At 43.4% G+C, this 17,151-nt stretch overlaps 1 protein-coding gene across 2 annotated transcripts in view; it reads left to right on the plus strand.

The window, feature by feature from the left end:
- LOC144772264 (uncharacterized) overlaps window positions 1-17,151 on the plus strand; it is a 1,157,681-nt gene that overhangs the window by 470,237 nt on the left and 670,293 nt on the right. The gene's annotated exons all lie outside the window — the stretch shown is intronic.

The raw sequence follows: 17,151 nt of genomic DNA on the forward strand, positions 1-17,151 counted from the left end.
AGCTGATCCCTCTAAGATAGGGTCCAGGGTTATGCTTCAGTCGCCTCCTAGGAGAAATCTCGTATTCTCAAATGAAGTGAAGATTTTCTTTTTGAGAGGGGACTGGATTTGTCATCTGTAGGGACGTAGATGCAATGCACTATTATGTGTGTATCATGAGTGCAGAGTTTTGCAAATGCATACGTCCCCATCTGCGTCTGACCATGACTGTAGAGCTTTGAAAGAGTGTGATGTGATTTGTGTATGCACCATTCCCCTTTTTCTGGAGGCCAAGTCTTGGGTGGGTCTTTTGCAAGAGAGCTAAGTCCTCTCGCACTTTATTTTGTTTTATTGCTATACCACTCTACTCTGGAACAGGGTCATGTTGGGTAGACGCACAGGGGATCTGGATATATTTCTCCTACAGTTGTGGGTTTCCATGTCTGTTGTTTATTAGTTTGGGACCATTTTTGCGTCGCCTTTGCCCAACATAGTCATTCTCTGTGGTCAGTGTTCCTCTCTCTTCCTCATTCCTCCAAATTTATGTCCCTGGGGGTAGCTTTCAATGGCATGAAAAGCCTCTAATACCCCTCTGTCATTGCATTCCATCATGCGGTTGTGGACTGTTATCAACAATATTACAGGTTCTGGAAGTCCATATTTAATTTCCTTCTTTTGCAGTCTGTGGTGTAAGATGAGAAATCGTTTCCTCTTGGCATTTGTTTCGGATGAGGTCTGCTGAGAGGAAGACTTTACTATTGTCATATTGATTATTGATCTGGCCATATTTCTTCCCTTTCATGATAATATGCAGAGCTTGGTGATGATGGAGACAGCATATTAAAATGATAGGTTCCAATGGAAGCGGTGTGAGAATGTACACAATAGGCTCTTAAGAGCTTCCTGGGAGGATCAAATGTGAGAATCAACAAGTTTGGAACTAGAATGTCTATATAAGCTTTCATATTTTCTTTTTCAACATGTTCCGGTAGCCCTAAGATTGATACATTGTCTCTGTAGGTGCGATCTTCTAGTATTTTTATGTAATCTTTATAGGTCTTATCTCCAATCAGGTGGGTTGCCCAATTCCTTTTTCTACTTCAAAAAGCCTTCCTTATGTCATTGAATATTACTTCCAAAATGTGGTAATTTCCATTCTCAGGGATTGTACGTCTGTGGTCGTTGTTGCCACTGGCAAGGTCAGACTCAATGTCTGCCAGTTCTTTTATGCAAAAACAACAGCTGATGGACAGAATGCAGACAAATGTCATACATTCACCCCAGCACAGAGATCTGGGCCTAAATCCATCTTTTTTTTCGCTCACCATGCCATTCCAGTTTGAACCCAGCCATGTGCAAATCAGTCTTGACCCTGTGCCCCATGGGAACAGCCCTTCCTGAACTGCCAAGCCAGGTCCTCCCTGGACCGGAATCAAGCATCCTAGGATCGGTTTCTGGATTTCAGCCCTCATCAGCCAGGATAGCTTGATTCCAGTGGCATGGAGAGCACAGGACCCACGTCTGGACATACCTGTCCCACTCGGGGTGACAAATGCAAAAACAACAGTTGATGGACAGAATGCAGAACAATGACACATATTCACCCCAGTACATCGCCATCATGCACAAAAACATTCTGCACATGACACAGGCTGTATATACAAGGATCTTTGTTCCGAAGCCAGGGAATGGCATGAGCGTGACTATGGAGACGACAACAACAGTACCTGATGAATGACTCCTTTAACCGCATGGACCATCCAGCATCCACGTATGGCTGAGACTTAAGGATTTTGAGCCTCAAGTATCAAACATTTTTTGTGTTGCTGGTTTGTATCTTCTTGCGACTGATCTAGAGTCCTATTTGCAAACGCAAAAATGCTTTTCAATTGTAACAAACCCAAAATGGGTTTGCGATTTGGTATTTGGAAGGGGCGTGTTTAGAGCATCCCTTCCAAATACCAAATCGTTCCGATATGTATGAATGTTTTGTAACAGTGAATGCGATCTCAAAACGTCCGCAATTTGCCACCAAAGTTGGTGGTAACCCCATCGCAAATGGAAAGGGGTCCCCAGAACTCCTTCTCCTTTGGGAATGGTTGTGAAGACCTTTTTTAAGAGCAGGCAGTGGAACCATGGACCACTGCCTGTTCTGAAAAAAATGAAAAGAAAACTTTTAATTTTTCGTTTTGAAACGCAACCTTTTTTCCTTTAAGGAAAATGGATTGCATTAAAAAAAATGCTTGCTTTAGTTGCAAGCAATCACGGACATGACCCTAGCAGGCCACCATTCCCGTAATTTTAGCGATTCCTAGGGGGTCGCAATTTGCAACTTATCTCATTATTTTCAATGAGGTAGGTCGATTTGCGACCCCCTACGAATTGCTAAATGAAACTCTTGGAGTTTCAAACATTTGGAATAGTGAATTCCTACTTGTGATTTGCTGAAAATCACAATTAGGTAATCGCTATTCTAAATCTTGATACACGTGGCCCTTTTTCATCATTTACGACTGTCCAGGCTTGTGATCTGTTAGACAAAGATGCTTTATCAGTGACCACAGAGATCTTTTTAATTATCCCATTTATTGCTTTTTTTAAGGCCCCCTGTGAGAGCGTAGAGTACCAGAGCGTTCAAACTCCCAAGGCGTCAATGGCTGTATTTAGATAGTAAGCAGCTGGAGCACTCGGATTGTTTTGTATTTCCTGCCAGACGGCTTGTTAGATATATCACCTGTTGGGCGATCCAAACATTTTGCTTTTGACCTCCACGTGTTGCTGAATCTTTTTGTTGGCCTTAGTACTCTGAGCCCTTTACCACTGCTGACCAGTGCTAAAGTGCATTTGCTTCTTCCCTAAACATGTGTCATTGATGAATACATGATTGGCATATTTAATTTACCTGTAAGCCCCGTGTAAAGTGGTATACCATATTCTCAGGGCCTGTAAATTAAATGCTACTGTTGCTTGGATATGAATATACCCTAAATAAATGAAAAGACAAGAGAAGTTCGGCAAAACAGGAACACGTGGGTTTAATTAAACACTGCGGCCCAGAGAGCCTGGGCAGAGTACGTCTGCTCAAAATCCCTCGATGTACAAACTTTTGAGTAGCAATTTATACAGTTCATGAGGTACAATAACAGGATCTCTACATTCTTATAGAGCATCTTAGTCATAAATCAATCGAATGTGTGCATATGATAAGGACACAGAAGGCTCTTGACCTCAGGGAGAGCTAATATGGGCCAGTGTGTATGTGTCCAGATGTTCAGTGTGATCACTACATATGGTGTGCATTTTGTGTCCTGATTGGTTAAGTGTACCTCTCTACATGTGGTATCTAGCTTTGTGGTATTTCTGGGGAACGTGAGCCTTTAGCCAAACTTGTTTTATGGGGGACAGTTATCTCAGACTTGTTTGTGATGCAACTATCTATCTGTAGAATCGATCAGGATTTTCCCTGGGTGAGTGTTTGACTTTAGTTTATGAGGGATCCCACCTGTGACTGTTACCCGATAGGCGTGGGCGCGGGTTGCAGGACCTGCCTGACCACGAATCTTTGACTCGAGGTTGATGGGGAGGTCTCCTTGGGTGAATCCGACAGCAATGATGTGATTTTCACGAAACTCCTAAAAATAATATTGCAGCCACTAGTATAATTTAATCAACATTACTAACATTGTGCATACAGTTGTCATCTTGCAAATTGACATTGTTCTTATCGGTGTTATCAACGGTATGTTTGCTTAGTTCTGAACGTACATTGACATTGGTATATTTGCCAACAATAATATTATCGTACAAGCATGGATTACCATATACATTAGTATCATTATTGCTGATGTAGGCGCTGCTGTGTGGACACAAATTATAGAATACATTAACACTGCATTGACGGCCATTGTGGCGGTTATGTGGGCACAGGTTATGGCATACGTTCACCTTGCATTCACTAATATTGCTGTTGTCGGCCTGCACATATCATGACAATCGTTGACATCGTATTCACCCATCCCAACTGATACATCAGAGTGGGAGCTAGTTTTATTGGAAGTAAAGAGCGTCTCTCCAGCAAAGGAGTTTAACAGTGATGGAATCCAAGTTTTAAATGCTTCTGTTTCCCACAATTGCCCCAGTTAGCAACTATCTTTAAAAAAGGCGCGGAAAAAGGTAACGAAAGGCCTGGGAAAAAACTAAGAAAGCATCAGTAATTCCGAATAAGTCTGAAAAGAAGCCTATGGATTGCTTTCCTATTTTCAAACTTATTAGTCAACTTACACATCAGCAGCAGTCAATATCTGTAGGGTATGGGGAAGCCCCCTCTCTCCACAAGCAATTATAGCAGCTCAGTCCCCATCCTGAGCTTCAGCAAGTGGAATCCCGTAAAAGTGATAAGAAGAAGGGAGTGAATTTCCCTAGTCATAGAGACGTTTGACAATGACAGAATTCCAACTACATTGACTGAGAATACTGTGTTAAATAATGTACCGTTTGTTAGCTCCAATATCACCAACTCGCTCACTTCTGGGCAATGGCATGGGTGTAGGATGGAAAGCAACATCAATTCGGCTGATATCTTAAAAATGCACCCTACAAGGGAACCCAGAAGAGTTTAATAGCTGGGGGGTCATACCAGGGTATGGAACATGATGCAGTGACCTCTGATTGGCCTACCAGAAAAGTCAACCTTTTAATGATATAAAAAATATTTTCCACCCTTTGTACAAATCTAGAGGTGCGAACAAAATCCTAAATTGCCCAAAGCAAATATCTCCACTGCTTCGAGATGCGATTGGTCCCCTTAACAATCCAGTAAAAATTACAGGCTTCTCATTCACAAGCTTGATGTCAGGAGAAAGCACTTGTGAACCAATTCCCAAAAACAAAGTTCCAAGTAGAAGAATGGGCATGGCTTTCTGCAAACGTATCCAATTGAACATCCAGTGGTGGGGAGTGATGCCTGAACAACGCTGGCAAGCCAACACTGCCTATGAGACTATGATCCTGGAATGTAAATGGTCTTGCATGGTTGTTAGACTGTTCAGATACTATATCCTTTTACAAACTTTTGAAATCTTGATGCTTCAAAAAACATGGAAAAAGCTAAATACTCCTAAAGATTGGTTACAAGAAATTAGACCCTCCAGCCACATGTTGAAAAAAGCAAGGCTGTGTTGAGGGAAGTCTTTCATTCTATACGGCAACAGAGGTGGATGTTTAGGCCAAGGTTATTGTTCTACAGTTGTCATGGTTGCAATCTGTTCAACTACAACTTCATTCTTCACTGATATTATGGAATGTTTACTTAAGTATGACTCAGTTCACCTTTCCGAATTTGCATGAAATGTAAAATTGATTGCACTTGGCTCTTTTTGCGATTTTGCACGAAATAAAAAAATTGCACATGACGTTTCTATGTTATCCACGTTGCTAAGCAAATATTTGAGATTCTAAAGTAGGCAGTTAATATCAGTTTTTGTATTTTAACATGATGCTTATATGGTTGTTATTGACAAACCGAATAAAGCTTTTGACTTGACTTGACTCAGTTGTTTACTTTGTGGCACATTGTCAAAACACTTGTACCTGCTTCCCGACTGCAAACATAATCATTTCTGGTGATTTCAATCTTCATTTTATTTCTCCAAAGTCATCCTATAGGACAAGTAAGGGCACTGCTAAGTTTTTTTGTGATCATTTCCAGCAGTTAGGCCTAACAATGCTTAATGAGAAATTTTCATCAAAGTTCTGCAAAGTACCGACCTTTAAAAACTCTAAGTATAGCTAAATTATTGAATATACTTTTATATCAGTGGATTTGGTTACAAAGTTGATGATCATATGGTCATTCCAAGATTAGAAAGTGACCATAATCCTCAATAATTTACCTTATATCTGTCAGTATACTGCAAAAATAAACCTAATGTGGTCCAACAAATATTTCCTTTTCTTATAGCTTGAAAAGATTGTTCTGGCATTCTAACAAACAGGTTGAAATATTGAGTTTTGCACATAATATAATTAATTCTAATGGCTTGATTAAGACAAGAGGAAGAGGCATAGTGGGTAAATGGAAGGACCTTCATACATTTTTAATTGATAAAGTCACTGCAAGAAATTTACTCAAGGTTAGCCCCTTTGGTTCTACTGTCAATAAGTGGTATATGCCTAGGCTGTTCCAACAAAAGAAGGCTCCCAATAGAGCAATAAGGGACTGTGCAACGCAAAGCAAGGCGATATACTACATCTAATCTGCCTATGCAAAGAAATGCTTCAATTACGGTGGCAACTCCTAAAAAAACGTTTAATCTGAAGGGCATTCGCACTAGGAGGCAAGCTGTGTTAGCCTGTCTAAATCCAGAAAACACCCAGTTAAACTGCCGACTAGTAAAATTCCTAATGATAGTCGAACAAAACCTGCTCAAAAGAAAGACAAACAAGGATTTGCCAATGTATGCCACCTACTTGATGGGATCATGATCCAACAATGACCATTTTTACTGATTCAACACATAATCGCATTGGAACAATGCTTGCAGTATGTAAATACATCTCGAACGATACCCCGATTAAGAACTGGTTTGTGGCCGATCTGTTATAATACTAAGCCACTGAGGGCTACCTTTAAGAACATATAATAATCTTGAGTTTTACTGTACAGAATCCTTTGTACAAGGGCTTTCTCAATTGCAGTCTGAAATGAAATGAAATGAAATTAAAATAAATGTGTATTTATAAAGCGCGGTTGCTGCCCAGGGGCGTCCAAGCGCTAGTGTGAGGTGTAGTTGCTGAACAAAGTGGGGTCGGCCAGGAGATTAGTGATGGACATTAAACAGGAAAGTTTTCGGTTGTTTGCGGAAGGAAAGAAGGTTGGGGTTGGACCTGAGTTGGAGGGGAAGGGAGTTCCATAGTTTGGCGGCATTGAGGGAGAACATCCTGCCTCCAGCTCGTGCCCTTTTTATTCTGGGCACTAAAGCCAGAAAAGCCTGATTTGATCAGATATTTCTGGTGGGGTAGTACTGGGTTATTAATTTGCAGCCGATTACTGGTCCTGTATGCCAAAATGCCTGATGGGAAATGCACATCGCCTTGAAGGCAATTCTTTGTCGTACGGGTAACCAGTGCAACTTGCTCAGCCCAGGTTTGGCTGATTGTCTGCGGGACAGCTGGAGCAATGTGCGGGCTGCGCAGTTCTGCACTATCTGCAGCTTTCGTAATGTGTATTCCGGGGCACCGTGATACAGGGCATTACTAAATTCCAGCCGAGATTGAATCAGGCCCTGGACAGCTACCTGTTTGGCCTCCATAGGTAGGAGAGGGAGGACTTTCCTCAACATCCTGAGAAGACCAAAACAGGTTGCAGACAGTTTAGTAGCCTGAGTGTTGAAGGAGAGAGCTTTGTCCAGCCAGACCCCCAAGCTCTTTATGTTGTCTTTGGGGACTGGGGGGTTACCTAGGCAAGGGGGCCAGAGGGAATTGAAGTGTACCGGAGATGTGGGTCCCAGAAGCATCAGCTCCGTTTTATCCCCATTGAGTTTGAGGGAGGATGTTGTCATCCATCCCTTGACTTCCTCCAGGCATTTCATTAGTCCTGATGATGGTGAAGGACCACCCTCCTGCACAAAAGAGACCACTAGCTGAGTGTCATCCACGTATGAGATGATTTTGATACCAAACGGATGGACAACCTCAGCCAGTGGTCTCCTATAGATATTAAATAGAGCAGGGCTTAAAGAGGAGCCCTGCAGAACCCCACAGCTCAGTGGCCTGCTCGTTGAGACAGTGTCTCCATCAAAGATCTGGAAAGACATGGTGCTCAGAAACGATTCGAGCCACTGCAGTGACCTGCCTGCAATTCCGACGTACGATAGGCGGCTCAGCAGAGTGACATGGCTGACCGTATCGAAGGCAGCGCTCATATCAAGGAGGACCACTGCCACTGATCCCCCTTGATCTAGGATCTTTCGGGTTTCCTCAGTGATTGCTAACAGAGCGGTTTCTGTTCCATGCTTAGGTCGAAAGCCCGTCTGGGTGGCATCTAACAGCTGGTTATTCTCAAGAAAGTCCATTAGATGGGTATTGATGTGTTTCTCGAGAATTTTGCTCACCCAGGGGAGCAAGGAGATTGGGCGATAGCTGCAGAGATCCTCGGGATCGAGATTTGGTTTTTTAAGCAGAGCCCGAACCCTGGCCTTCTTCCAGGCAGACGGGACGGTGCAGGAGGTGATGGAGGCATTCAGGAGGTTGATTATGGTGGGAAGCACAGCCTGGCTTGCCAGCAACATTATCTCTGGCGGGGCTGGGTCGCATCGCGATCCCGATTTTACTTGACGAGCTAGTAGGTCCAAGGACTCAAGGTCTAGCAGCGGTAAATGATCTAATGTCGCCAGAGGTTGAGGGGGGACCGCCCCCGGGTTTCCCTGTCCCTGTGCTCTAGGGTCTGTAACTGTGGTCGGGAAGGAGGAGTAAATTTGGTTGATCTTCTGGTGAAAAAATTCTGCTAGGTCATTGCAGTGAGCTGAGGTTTTGGCTGGAAGCGTGGCAGGAGTGGAGATTTTGGTCAGACTTTTTACTATGTGGAAGATTTCCTTAGGTTTGGACTTCGCTTCCATGATCTTTCCCAAGAAATAGGCTGATTGGGCAGACTTTACATCGCCCTTGTAGGTTTTGATTGCCTCTCTATATTGAGTTTTCACCTCTGGTGAGTAGTCCAAGCGCCACCTTCTTTCCGGTTACCTACAGAGACGTTTCTTATCTCTGAGGGCCTTTGAGAACCAGGGGGCAGTTTTATTTGACCGTTTTGATGCGACTTTACGGAGGGGGAGAGTAGCTTCAAGGCATTTAGTGAACCATTCTTCATATTCTTGGTTAGCTACACTTGGGTCCTCGTTATGGGGTGGGCAGGTGAGCGCCAGATTGTGGAGCCAGGAGTCAGTTGGTAGTCTGGCCTAGTATATTTTGCACAAACTTAGAATGCGCTGCTTAATGTTAAAAATGTCGAAGGTCATTGACGTGCAATATTTCGTTTGTGCCGATGTGGATCTGGTGTTTCATGATGAGGTGGGAGTGGAAATCCTGGGGGACCTCGTCGCCACGCTGCACCCTGATTTTTACAAATACCCACGAGGTGGCCTCATGTTCGAGAGGAGGGAATCTTCCCAAGCATATATTCCAAAAAACGAAGGCGACTTCTACTACCAGGCTAATTTCTTTGCCGGCACGCCTCAGGAAATTTATCGTCTGACAAAAACCTGTGACCAAGCCATTAAAACCGATGACCTCAAAGGTATCATTGCAGTGTTTCACGACGAAAGTCATTTTAATAAATATTTGTTGCACCATAAGCCCACAAAAATCCTCTCTCCAGAATATGTATGGCGATGGGACCTCTATATGCAACCAGAAATAAAAACAGTAAGAATTATGCACGGAGAGAAAAACTTATAAACACTTTGTTTTGCCCAAAATGAAATTACTTTTGTGAAGTCAGATAAGCAAAGTTACCTGTGCAAAAAAACATTATTGACTGAACAAAACCAAAAACAACTACAAATGTGACTTGGTGAGTTCTCTACTTATACTTTCTTTAGAGTGGGCCAATCCGATATTCAATAGGGCGCATTTGTTAAATGGGGAGAGAGAGAGAGAGGAGGACTCAGAATCATGAGCACATTATTATAAGTAACTTGGTGAAGGAGCTGTAAAACAGAGGCAAATTGCTACAGCCCAGCTGGTAAACAGCAATACAGAAATACGGTCAGGCAGGGAACAGCTGGGTTCTCTAAGACATTACAAGAAGCTGTGTGAATGCACCACCTGCCTCTACAGATAATGACTACCACTTGTGATACTAACATAGAAAATGCATGCAACCATCTGTATTGGGGAGTGTGCACAGCATGAGCCGCGTCGCCATCTGAAGCATTTCCTTTGCAACCACAGGGTCTGTCCTCTCTGTCTTTGGCCTGGAGATGCCTGTTATGCCTGTTTGTTACATCACATCAAAATCAAGGCTCACATACTCAGGAGGTTCCTGGAGTGCCGACAGACCTGCATGTGGCTTAGGAACTAGTAAATTTACTAGTAGTAAAATGACAGTGGTTTGTGGATACCAAAAAGTATTAAAGTGAGGAAAGTTACACAGATTACCTCCATTCCGCGAACATTCATAAATCAGTAACATTTGAGAGAGACCCTAAAAAAAATGGGGGTCAAATTATCAAGAAAGGGCGATACATTATTTCCGTTTTTATTGGCAGGAAACTGCCGCTAAAGCGGTGATAATGGGCTTGATAATATGCCCCTGTGAATTCCCATAGAAGCCCAGGTTCTGGTGTGAACCTGGGCTTCTATGGGAATTCACAAGGGCATATTATCAAGCCCATTATCGCCCTTTCTTGATAATATGGCCCTGAGTCTTCTACCGAATCTAAGGGAGTCACTCCTGTCTTCTTTATGGATTCTCACGCACATAATTTTATGTGGCGCGCTACATCATCGTGTCCTCACCTGGTGTACTTCTCTAAAGTGGCCTTAACTCTTCGCTTGGGGGACCTCTTGGATATATATGATTGAGGAGGTCAACCGAACGATCAGGAACAGATTAAAATGTCTGTAGGTGTCCTTCAAAGCACTTTATTTTGTTAGCATTAGGACACTTTTGGAATGTTTAGGAGTTACAGATCCACAAATAGGTACTCCGCAAGGTACATAGTCTAATGCAAGTTTGACACAGGGGCTGTTAACTCGAAATGACCAAATGAGACGAAATAGGAACCCTTTTCCAAACTAGCACACTGGGGAGTGCCTGGTTGAAAATGAGCATGAACATCCAAAATCTGGTAAACGCTGAGCATGTAGTATGAGTGTGTGCATGGTGAAAATGTATAGATGTTTCGGCTATCCACCCTTCTGACCAGTATGGTTCATACATAATGGGACCAAGAGGGTCTTGATAAAAGCGGAATTACCCTACTGGCAAGCAAAACTAGCTGTAACCCAATGACCAGAAGACTTAGGAGCTACTAAAACTCCAAATACATCCCAGCTTACTGTTTTTAATCTGCTAAAGGTACCCTAATTCAAACTAAATAAAGTACTCTGAAGGACACCTACGGGCATTTTAATTTGTTCCCGGTCCCAAGACTGAGCTCCCCAATCATGTCAAAATGCTCACCCAAGAGATGGGTTTGCACCCACTTGGTCTGAACAACCACACCAGGTGAGGACTCGATTAAGCCGCAAGTCACACAGAAATATGTGGGTGAAAGTCCATTAAAAAAGCAGGAGAGACTTCATCAGGTTCGGTAGAAGACACAGTTTAGGAGGGTCCCTCTCCAGTGGTTCTAAAACTAGAACATTCTAGGGGCTCTTTGCCTAGTTTAGGAACTTCAAATAGTTTAGCTCTTATAAACTAGTCCTTATAAACCAGTGCTTCTCTAAATACTGAAGCTGATACTGGGAAGATCAGTAGTTTTGGTATTTTATAAAAGTCAGCTGGAAAGCCATCCTCTCTAGGGGTCTTACTAATGGCCATGTCATCCATCGCCTGTAGGATCTCCTCTTCGGAGATTCCACCCTCCATTATTTCAGATTGGTCTTTGTCACTGTGGGTTTGTGCACTGTCTGAAAATCTCTGCCTTCTTGTTGGTCCCTGTCCGTATGTTGGAAGTGTACAGGATCTCATAATATTTTTAAAATATGTTAGGTGTGTACGTTGGGTATGTTAAGAGGTCCCCTCCAACACTCCAGTTGATTTGGCTTGCCGGAGTTACAAAGCCAACCGCTGGCCAGAGTTTGACCCCTTTCATAGTGTTGTTAGCATAAATGAAATATTTCTCAGTGTCTGTTGTATAAAGGTCATTCAAATTGGTTTTAGCTATGAGATATTCTTGAAGGGTGCGTTGTGTGGACATTTAGAATAGGCAGCGGGCAGCTGTCAATTGTTGAATTGCTGATTCTAATTAAAGTCTTGTCAGAGTAATTTGTTTCTTGGCAATAGTGGAATCTCTCCTTAAATGTCCTCTTAGAGAGGCCTTCCATGCTCCCCTAATAGTGTCTGTGCAGATGTTACTGACTCTTTGTTTTCTGCAAGAAATTGCTTCATGTTCATCCTCAAAAACTCTCAGGGGGGGGGATTCAGACCCACGTCCAACTGTATGTCTATCAAGTAATGATCTGACACTCCACTTGGTATTATGGAGGTGGATATGAGGTACTGGGGGATGTTAGGGGTTGTCAGAAAGTGATCAGTTCTGGTATGAATTGTCTGAGGGCATGATGTAGAGGATATGTTAGTCTCCAGGTTCCTGCAAGGCATTATCTAGTATAATGTCCATCAGAACACGTTACGGAGTGTGTCTGGTTTAGCTGATCCCTCTAAGATAGGGTCCAGGGTTATGCTTCAATCGCCTCCTAGAAGAAATCTCGTATTCTTAAATGAAGTGAAGATTTTATTTTTGAGAGGAGACTGGATTTGTCATCTGTAGGGACGTAGATGCAATGCACCGTTATGTGTGTATCATGAATGCAGAGTTTTGCAAATGCATACATCCCCATCTGCGTCTGACCATGACTGTAGAGCTTTGAAAGAGTGTGATGTGATGTGTGTATGCACCATTCCCCTTTTTCTGGAGGCCAAGTCCTGGGTGGGTCTTTTGCAAGAGGGCTATGTTCTCTCACACTTTATTTTGTTTTATTGCTATTCTACTCTGGAACAGGGTCATGTTGGGTAGACGTACGGGGGGATCTGGATATATTTCTCCCACAAAAGTGGGTTTCCATGTCTGCTGTTTATTAGTTAGGGACCATTTTTGCGTCACCTTTCCCCAACATAGTCATTCTCTGTGGTCAGTGTTCCTCTCTTTCTGATTCCTCCAAATGTATGTCCTTGGGGGTAGCTTTCAATGGCACGAAAAGCCTCTAATACCCCTCTGTCATTGCATTCCATCATGCGGTTGTGGACTGTTATCAACAATATTACAGGTTCTAGAAGTCCACATTTAATTTCCATCTTTTGCAGTCTGTGGTGTAAGATGGGAAATCGTTTCCTCTTGGCATTTGTTTCGGGTGAGGTCTGCTGAGAGGAAGACTTTACTATTGTCATATTGATCTGGCCATATTTCTTCCCTTTCATGATAATATGCAGAGATTGATGATGATGGAGACAGGATATTAAAATGATAGGTTCCAATGGAAGCGGTTTGAGAATGTACACAATAGACCCTTGAGAGCTTCCTGGGAGGATCAAATGTGAGATTCAACAAGTTTGGAACTAGAATGTCTATATAAGCTTTTATATTTTCTTTTTCAACATATTCCGGTAGCCCTAAGATTGATACATTGTCTCTGTAGGTGCGATCTTCTAGTATTTTTATGTAATCTTTATAGGTCTTATCTCCAATCAGGTTGGTTGCCCAATCCCTTTTTCCACTTCAAAAAGCCTTCCTTATGTCATTGTGTATTACTTCCAAAATGTGGTAATTTCCATTCTCAGTGATTGTACTTCTGTGTACGTTGTTGCCACTGGCAAGGTCAGACTCAAAGTCTGCCAGTTCTTTTATGCAAAAACAACAGTGGATGGACAGAATGCAGAAAAATGTCATACATTCACCCCAGTACAGAGATCGGGGCCTAAATCCATTGTTTTTTTGCTCACCATGCCATTCCAGTTTGAACCCAGCCATATGCAAATCAGTCTTGACCCTGTCCCCCATGGGAACAGTCCAGCCCGAACTGCCAAGCCATGTCTTTCCTGGACCGGAATCAAGCATCCTAGGACCGGTTTTGGGGTATCAGTCGTCATCAGCAGGATAGCTTGATTCCAGTGGCATGGAGAGCACGGGACCCACGTCTGGACATACCCGTCCCACTCGGGGTGACAAAAGCAAAAACAACTGTTGATGGACAGAATGCAGAACAATGTCAAACATCCACCCCAGTACAGAGATCTGGGCCTAAATCCATCGTTTTTTTTGCTCACCAAGCCATTCCAGTTTGGACCCAGCCATATGCAAATCAGTCTTGACCCTGTGCCCCATGGGAACGGTCCAGCGTGAACTGCCAAGCCAGGTCCTCCCTGGACCGGAAGCAAGCATCCTAGGATGAGCGTGGCTAGGGCTGAGTCTGGTAAATCAGAGGTGGCCACCATGTCTGGCAAGGAGAAATGTGGTTGCAGTTGATTGGCTCTCTCAAACAAACGGGACCCAAGAGTGTATTCCACTCAAAAAAATATAATACAAAAAATACTGTTTCCCACACTCTTAAAGAGATTTTTCTTCTCACAAACAAATGAAAGCCCCAACCATAGAACTTCACTGTATGGGGACAACCCAGCCTAAGCATCTGGCTTGAAAAGGACTGAGGGTGTACGGCCAAAAGATTGGTGTCAAACTAAGTGTGTACTTTCTCAAGCTATAAAAATAGGAGTAGCCTCATGTAAGCCTCCACCACGAGCCGGTGGGTAACAATCTCATTAGCTCCATTTGTTTTTAATCTAAATTTAAGTTTGTTTTATTCTTGGTTAATTTCATCTTATTTTTATGTTAAGAAGAAGAGAAGAAGGGAGATGTTGTAGTAATCTATCTTCTCCCTTTAGTACTGCTTCCACTATGTCATCCCTTATCCCTATAGCAATAGAATGCTGAGACTTGAATGTTCACCTTCTCTGATCATTTGTCAGTTTTCTGGAGCTGCTGAGACTAAGGGTCATTAAAGTATACATGTCTCTATGTTATTGTCTGCCTTGAGATTACTTCCCTCCTGCTCCTATTTCAAGGGAAAGCACTCACAAATATGAAACCTAAAACAACACTCTGACCCTCGGTCAGTATTTTATTCTGACTCTGGGAAAGGTAATAAATCATTTACAGTATCCCTGCAACAAACACCCTGCTACTGGTGTATCTGCACACCTTACAGCAAACAACAAATGTGTACAGGGAACTGCGCCATTCATTTATATATTTTTTCAAACCCTGATGTATAATTAAAAACACAAACTCGTGTTCTGACCGATAATTATGAAAGGCCAACATGTTTCATAGCCACTATATCTTAAGGAAAATTCATCAGGGCCAGAGAGCCAGGTAAACACCCATTATACACTGCACCTAGAAGCAAAAAAGAGAGAGAGAAGAAAAACAAAACAAAACTCTAATTAACCCTTTCACTGCGGCGGCTATTCCGCTGCAGTGCTAACGGGCGGGGGGGCCGCATGGCGCTCCTGCGCTTGTGACGGAACCGCTCCGTCACGGCCCTCGGGTGAGCTGTGCTTGTGACGGAACGGTTCCGTCACGGCCCGCCCGCTCTTTAGAACGTCAGCGCAGGCACGGAATTCGTGCCGCGCAGGCGTGGCGAGCGGGGCGTGACGGAACTGTTCCGTCACCAGCAGAGCCCACCCAAGGGCCGTGACAGAACGGTTCCGTCACAAGCGTGGGAGGGGTTAAGGTGTTCAAAAAGCAGAAATAAAAATATATGGAACATAGTCTTACCAAAAAGATTTTTGGAAAACATGAACATTTACAGAATGCCACACATGGGTGTACATGCCAGAGGACACAGAGTACATAGATATTCAGCATGTTATTTCTCAAGATGAAAAAGGCCCTCACTTCACCAAGGCACCTATGAACTAATATTTCAAAATTGTTATCTAACAGGGTACGTTATGGAGAGTCTTGTTGCAAAAAAGGGCAGACAAGGAAAAATCATTCCCTTTATGTTCCCAACACACTTCTTATCACACAAACTCATAGCTTCACTCAAAAACAAAACACCATTTCCAACTTCTGAGTAAGAAATATACAAAGGACAACGGTCCAGAAAGCCCCAAAGAGGGACCGATTCACCCTAATTGATTTTGAAATTGCTACTTATTCAACAGACCGCGCACATTAGTCAAATTCACAGAAAAACGTTGTCCAGGCAAGTAGCACCAGCTCTGGAAATCTACAACTACAAGGTTCTAGGGGGGCCCTTTATGGAGCAGAACTTTGGGGCACGGGCAATGCAAACTGTCGGCCTAGCATGGAAAATAGCTTCCTTAGATCCCTGGTAGACCTCCCTTCTGGTACCCCTCTGACCCCCCTTTATTTGGATTTTGCCCATAGATAGCTGGCCCATAAATTGAGTTATAAATTACTCGGGCCTCATTTTTGAGAAATGACGCATCGCTGCGTGAAAACAGCGATGCGTCACTTTTTACTGCGCCCTCCTTGCACCACCAATGATGCGTCATATTCACAGTATGACGCATCATGGCGCAAGGAGTTACAGATACGTCACTATTTCTGACGTATCTGTTGGCACAAAAGTGACGCATTGCTGGAGTGTGTCACAAAAGTGACGCAACTCCAGCAATGTGTCCTTTCACATGGGGCAAGCCCCATGTGAAAGGGCATGCTTCAGTCTTACGCCTGCTGTGAGGAAGGCGTAAGAAATTGACACATTTGTGTCCTAGAAGTGGCGCAGTGACATCTCATAGAGTTCACTGCGTCACTTCTACGACCCTTTCTTGCGTCAATACGCCCCCCTTGCATACATTATACCTGGCGCAGGTATAATGTGGCGCAGGGGTTTACAAAGTGATGCATCTACGTAGATGCGTCACTTTGTAAATATGGTGCAACAAGGCGCATTTTTTACGCCACTGATACGTCACAAAAAGTGATGCACCAACGGCGTAAAAGTGACGCACAGCCTCATAAATGAGGCCCCTCATGTTTTGGTATATGGTCCATGGAAGAGCTCATCCTATCTAGAGGCTCTGTTTGGCCTTCTGAAACTCCCCCAGGTAACCTCGATCCCTTGGTTCAGCTCTCCGAGGGATTTATTAGGGAGGCTTGGGATGGAGGCGTTCTGGCCAAATGCGGGAAGTCTGGTCCTCATTCCGAGGGCTAGGCTCAAAGCGATGCTCTGGGGATTATCATCCGAAAATCTGAGGGTAGTTTGACTCATGAATTCCTTAATTTTAAATCCGTCTCTTGCTTCGAGGATACCATCGATGAAATTGTTCCCCCTTTGGCACATAAACAATTTTTACAGTTCCGCTACAAGAACTTACCCACAAAATGATGTTGTACTAAGTGGCGCTGTAATGCTTTTGATGGTGATCTTTGTCCCTCGTGCAAAGCCTGTCCAGAATCCATTGTGCACTTACTTTTTTTCTGT

The sequence above is a fragment of the Lissotriton helveticus genome, chromosome 8, assembly GCF_964261635.1.
Source record: "Lissotriton helveticus chromosome 8, aLisHel1.1, whole genome shotgun sequence".
NCBI lineage: Eukaryota > Metazoa > Chordata > Amphibia > Caudata > Salamandridae > Lissotriton > Lissotriton helveticus.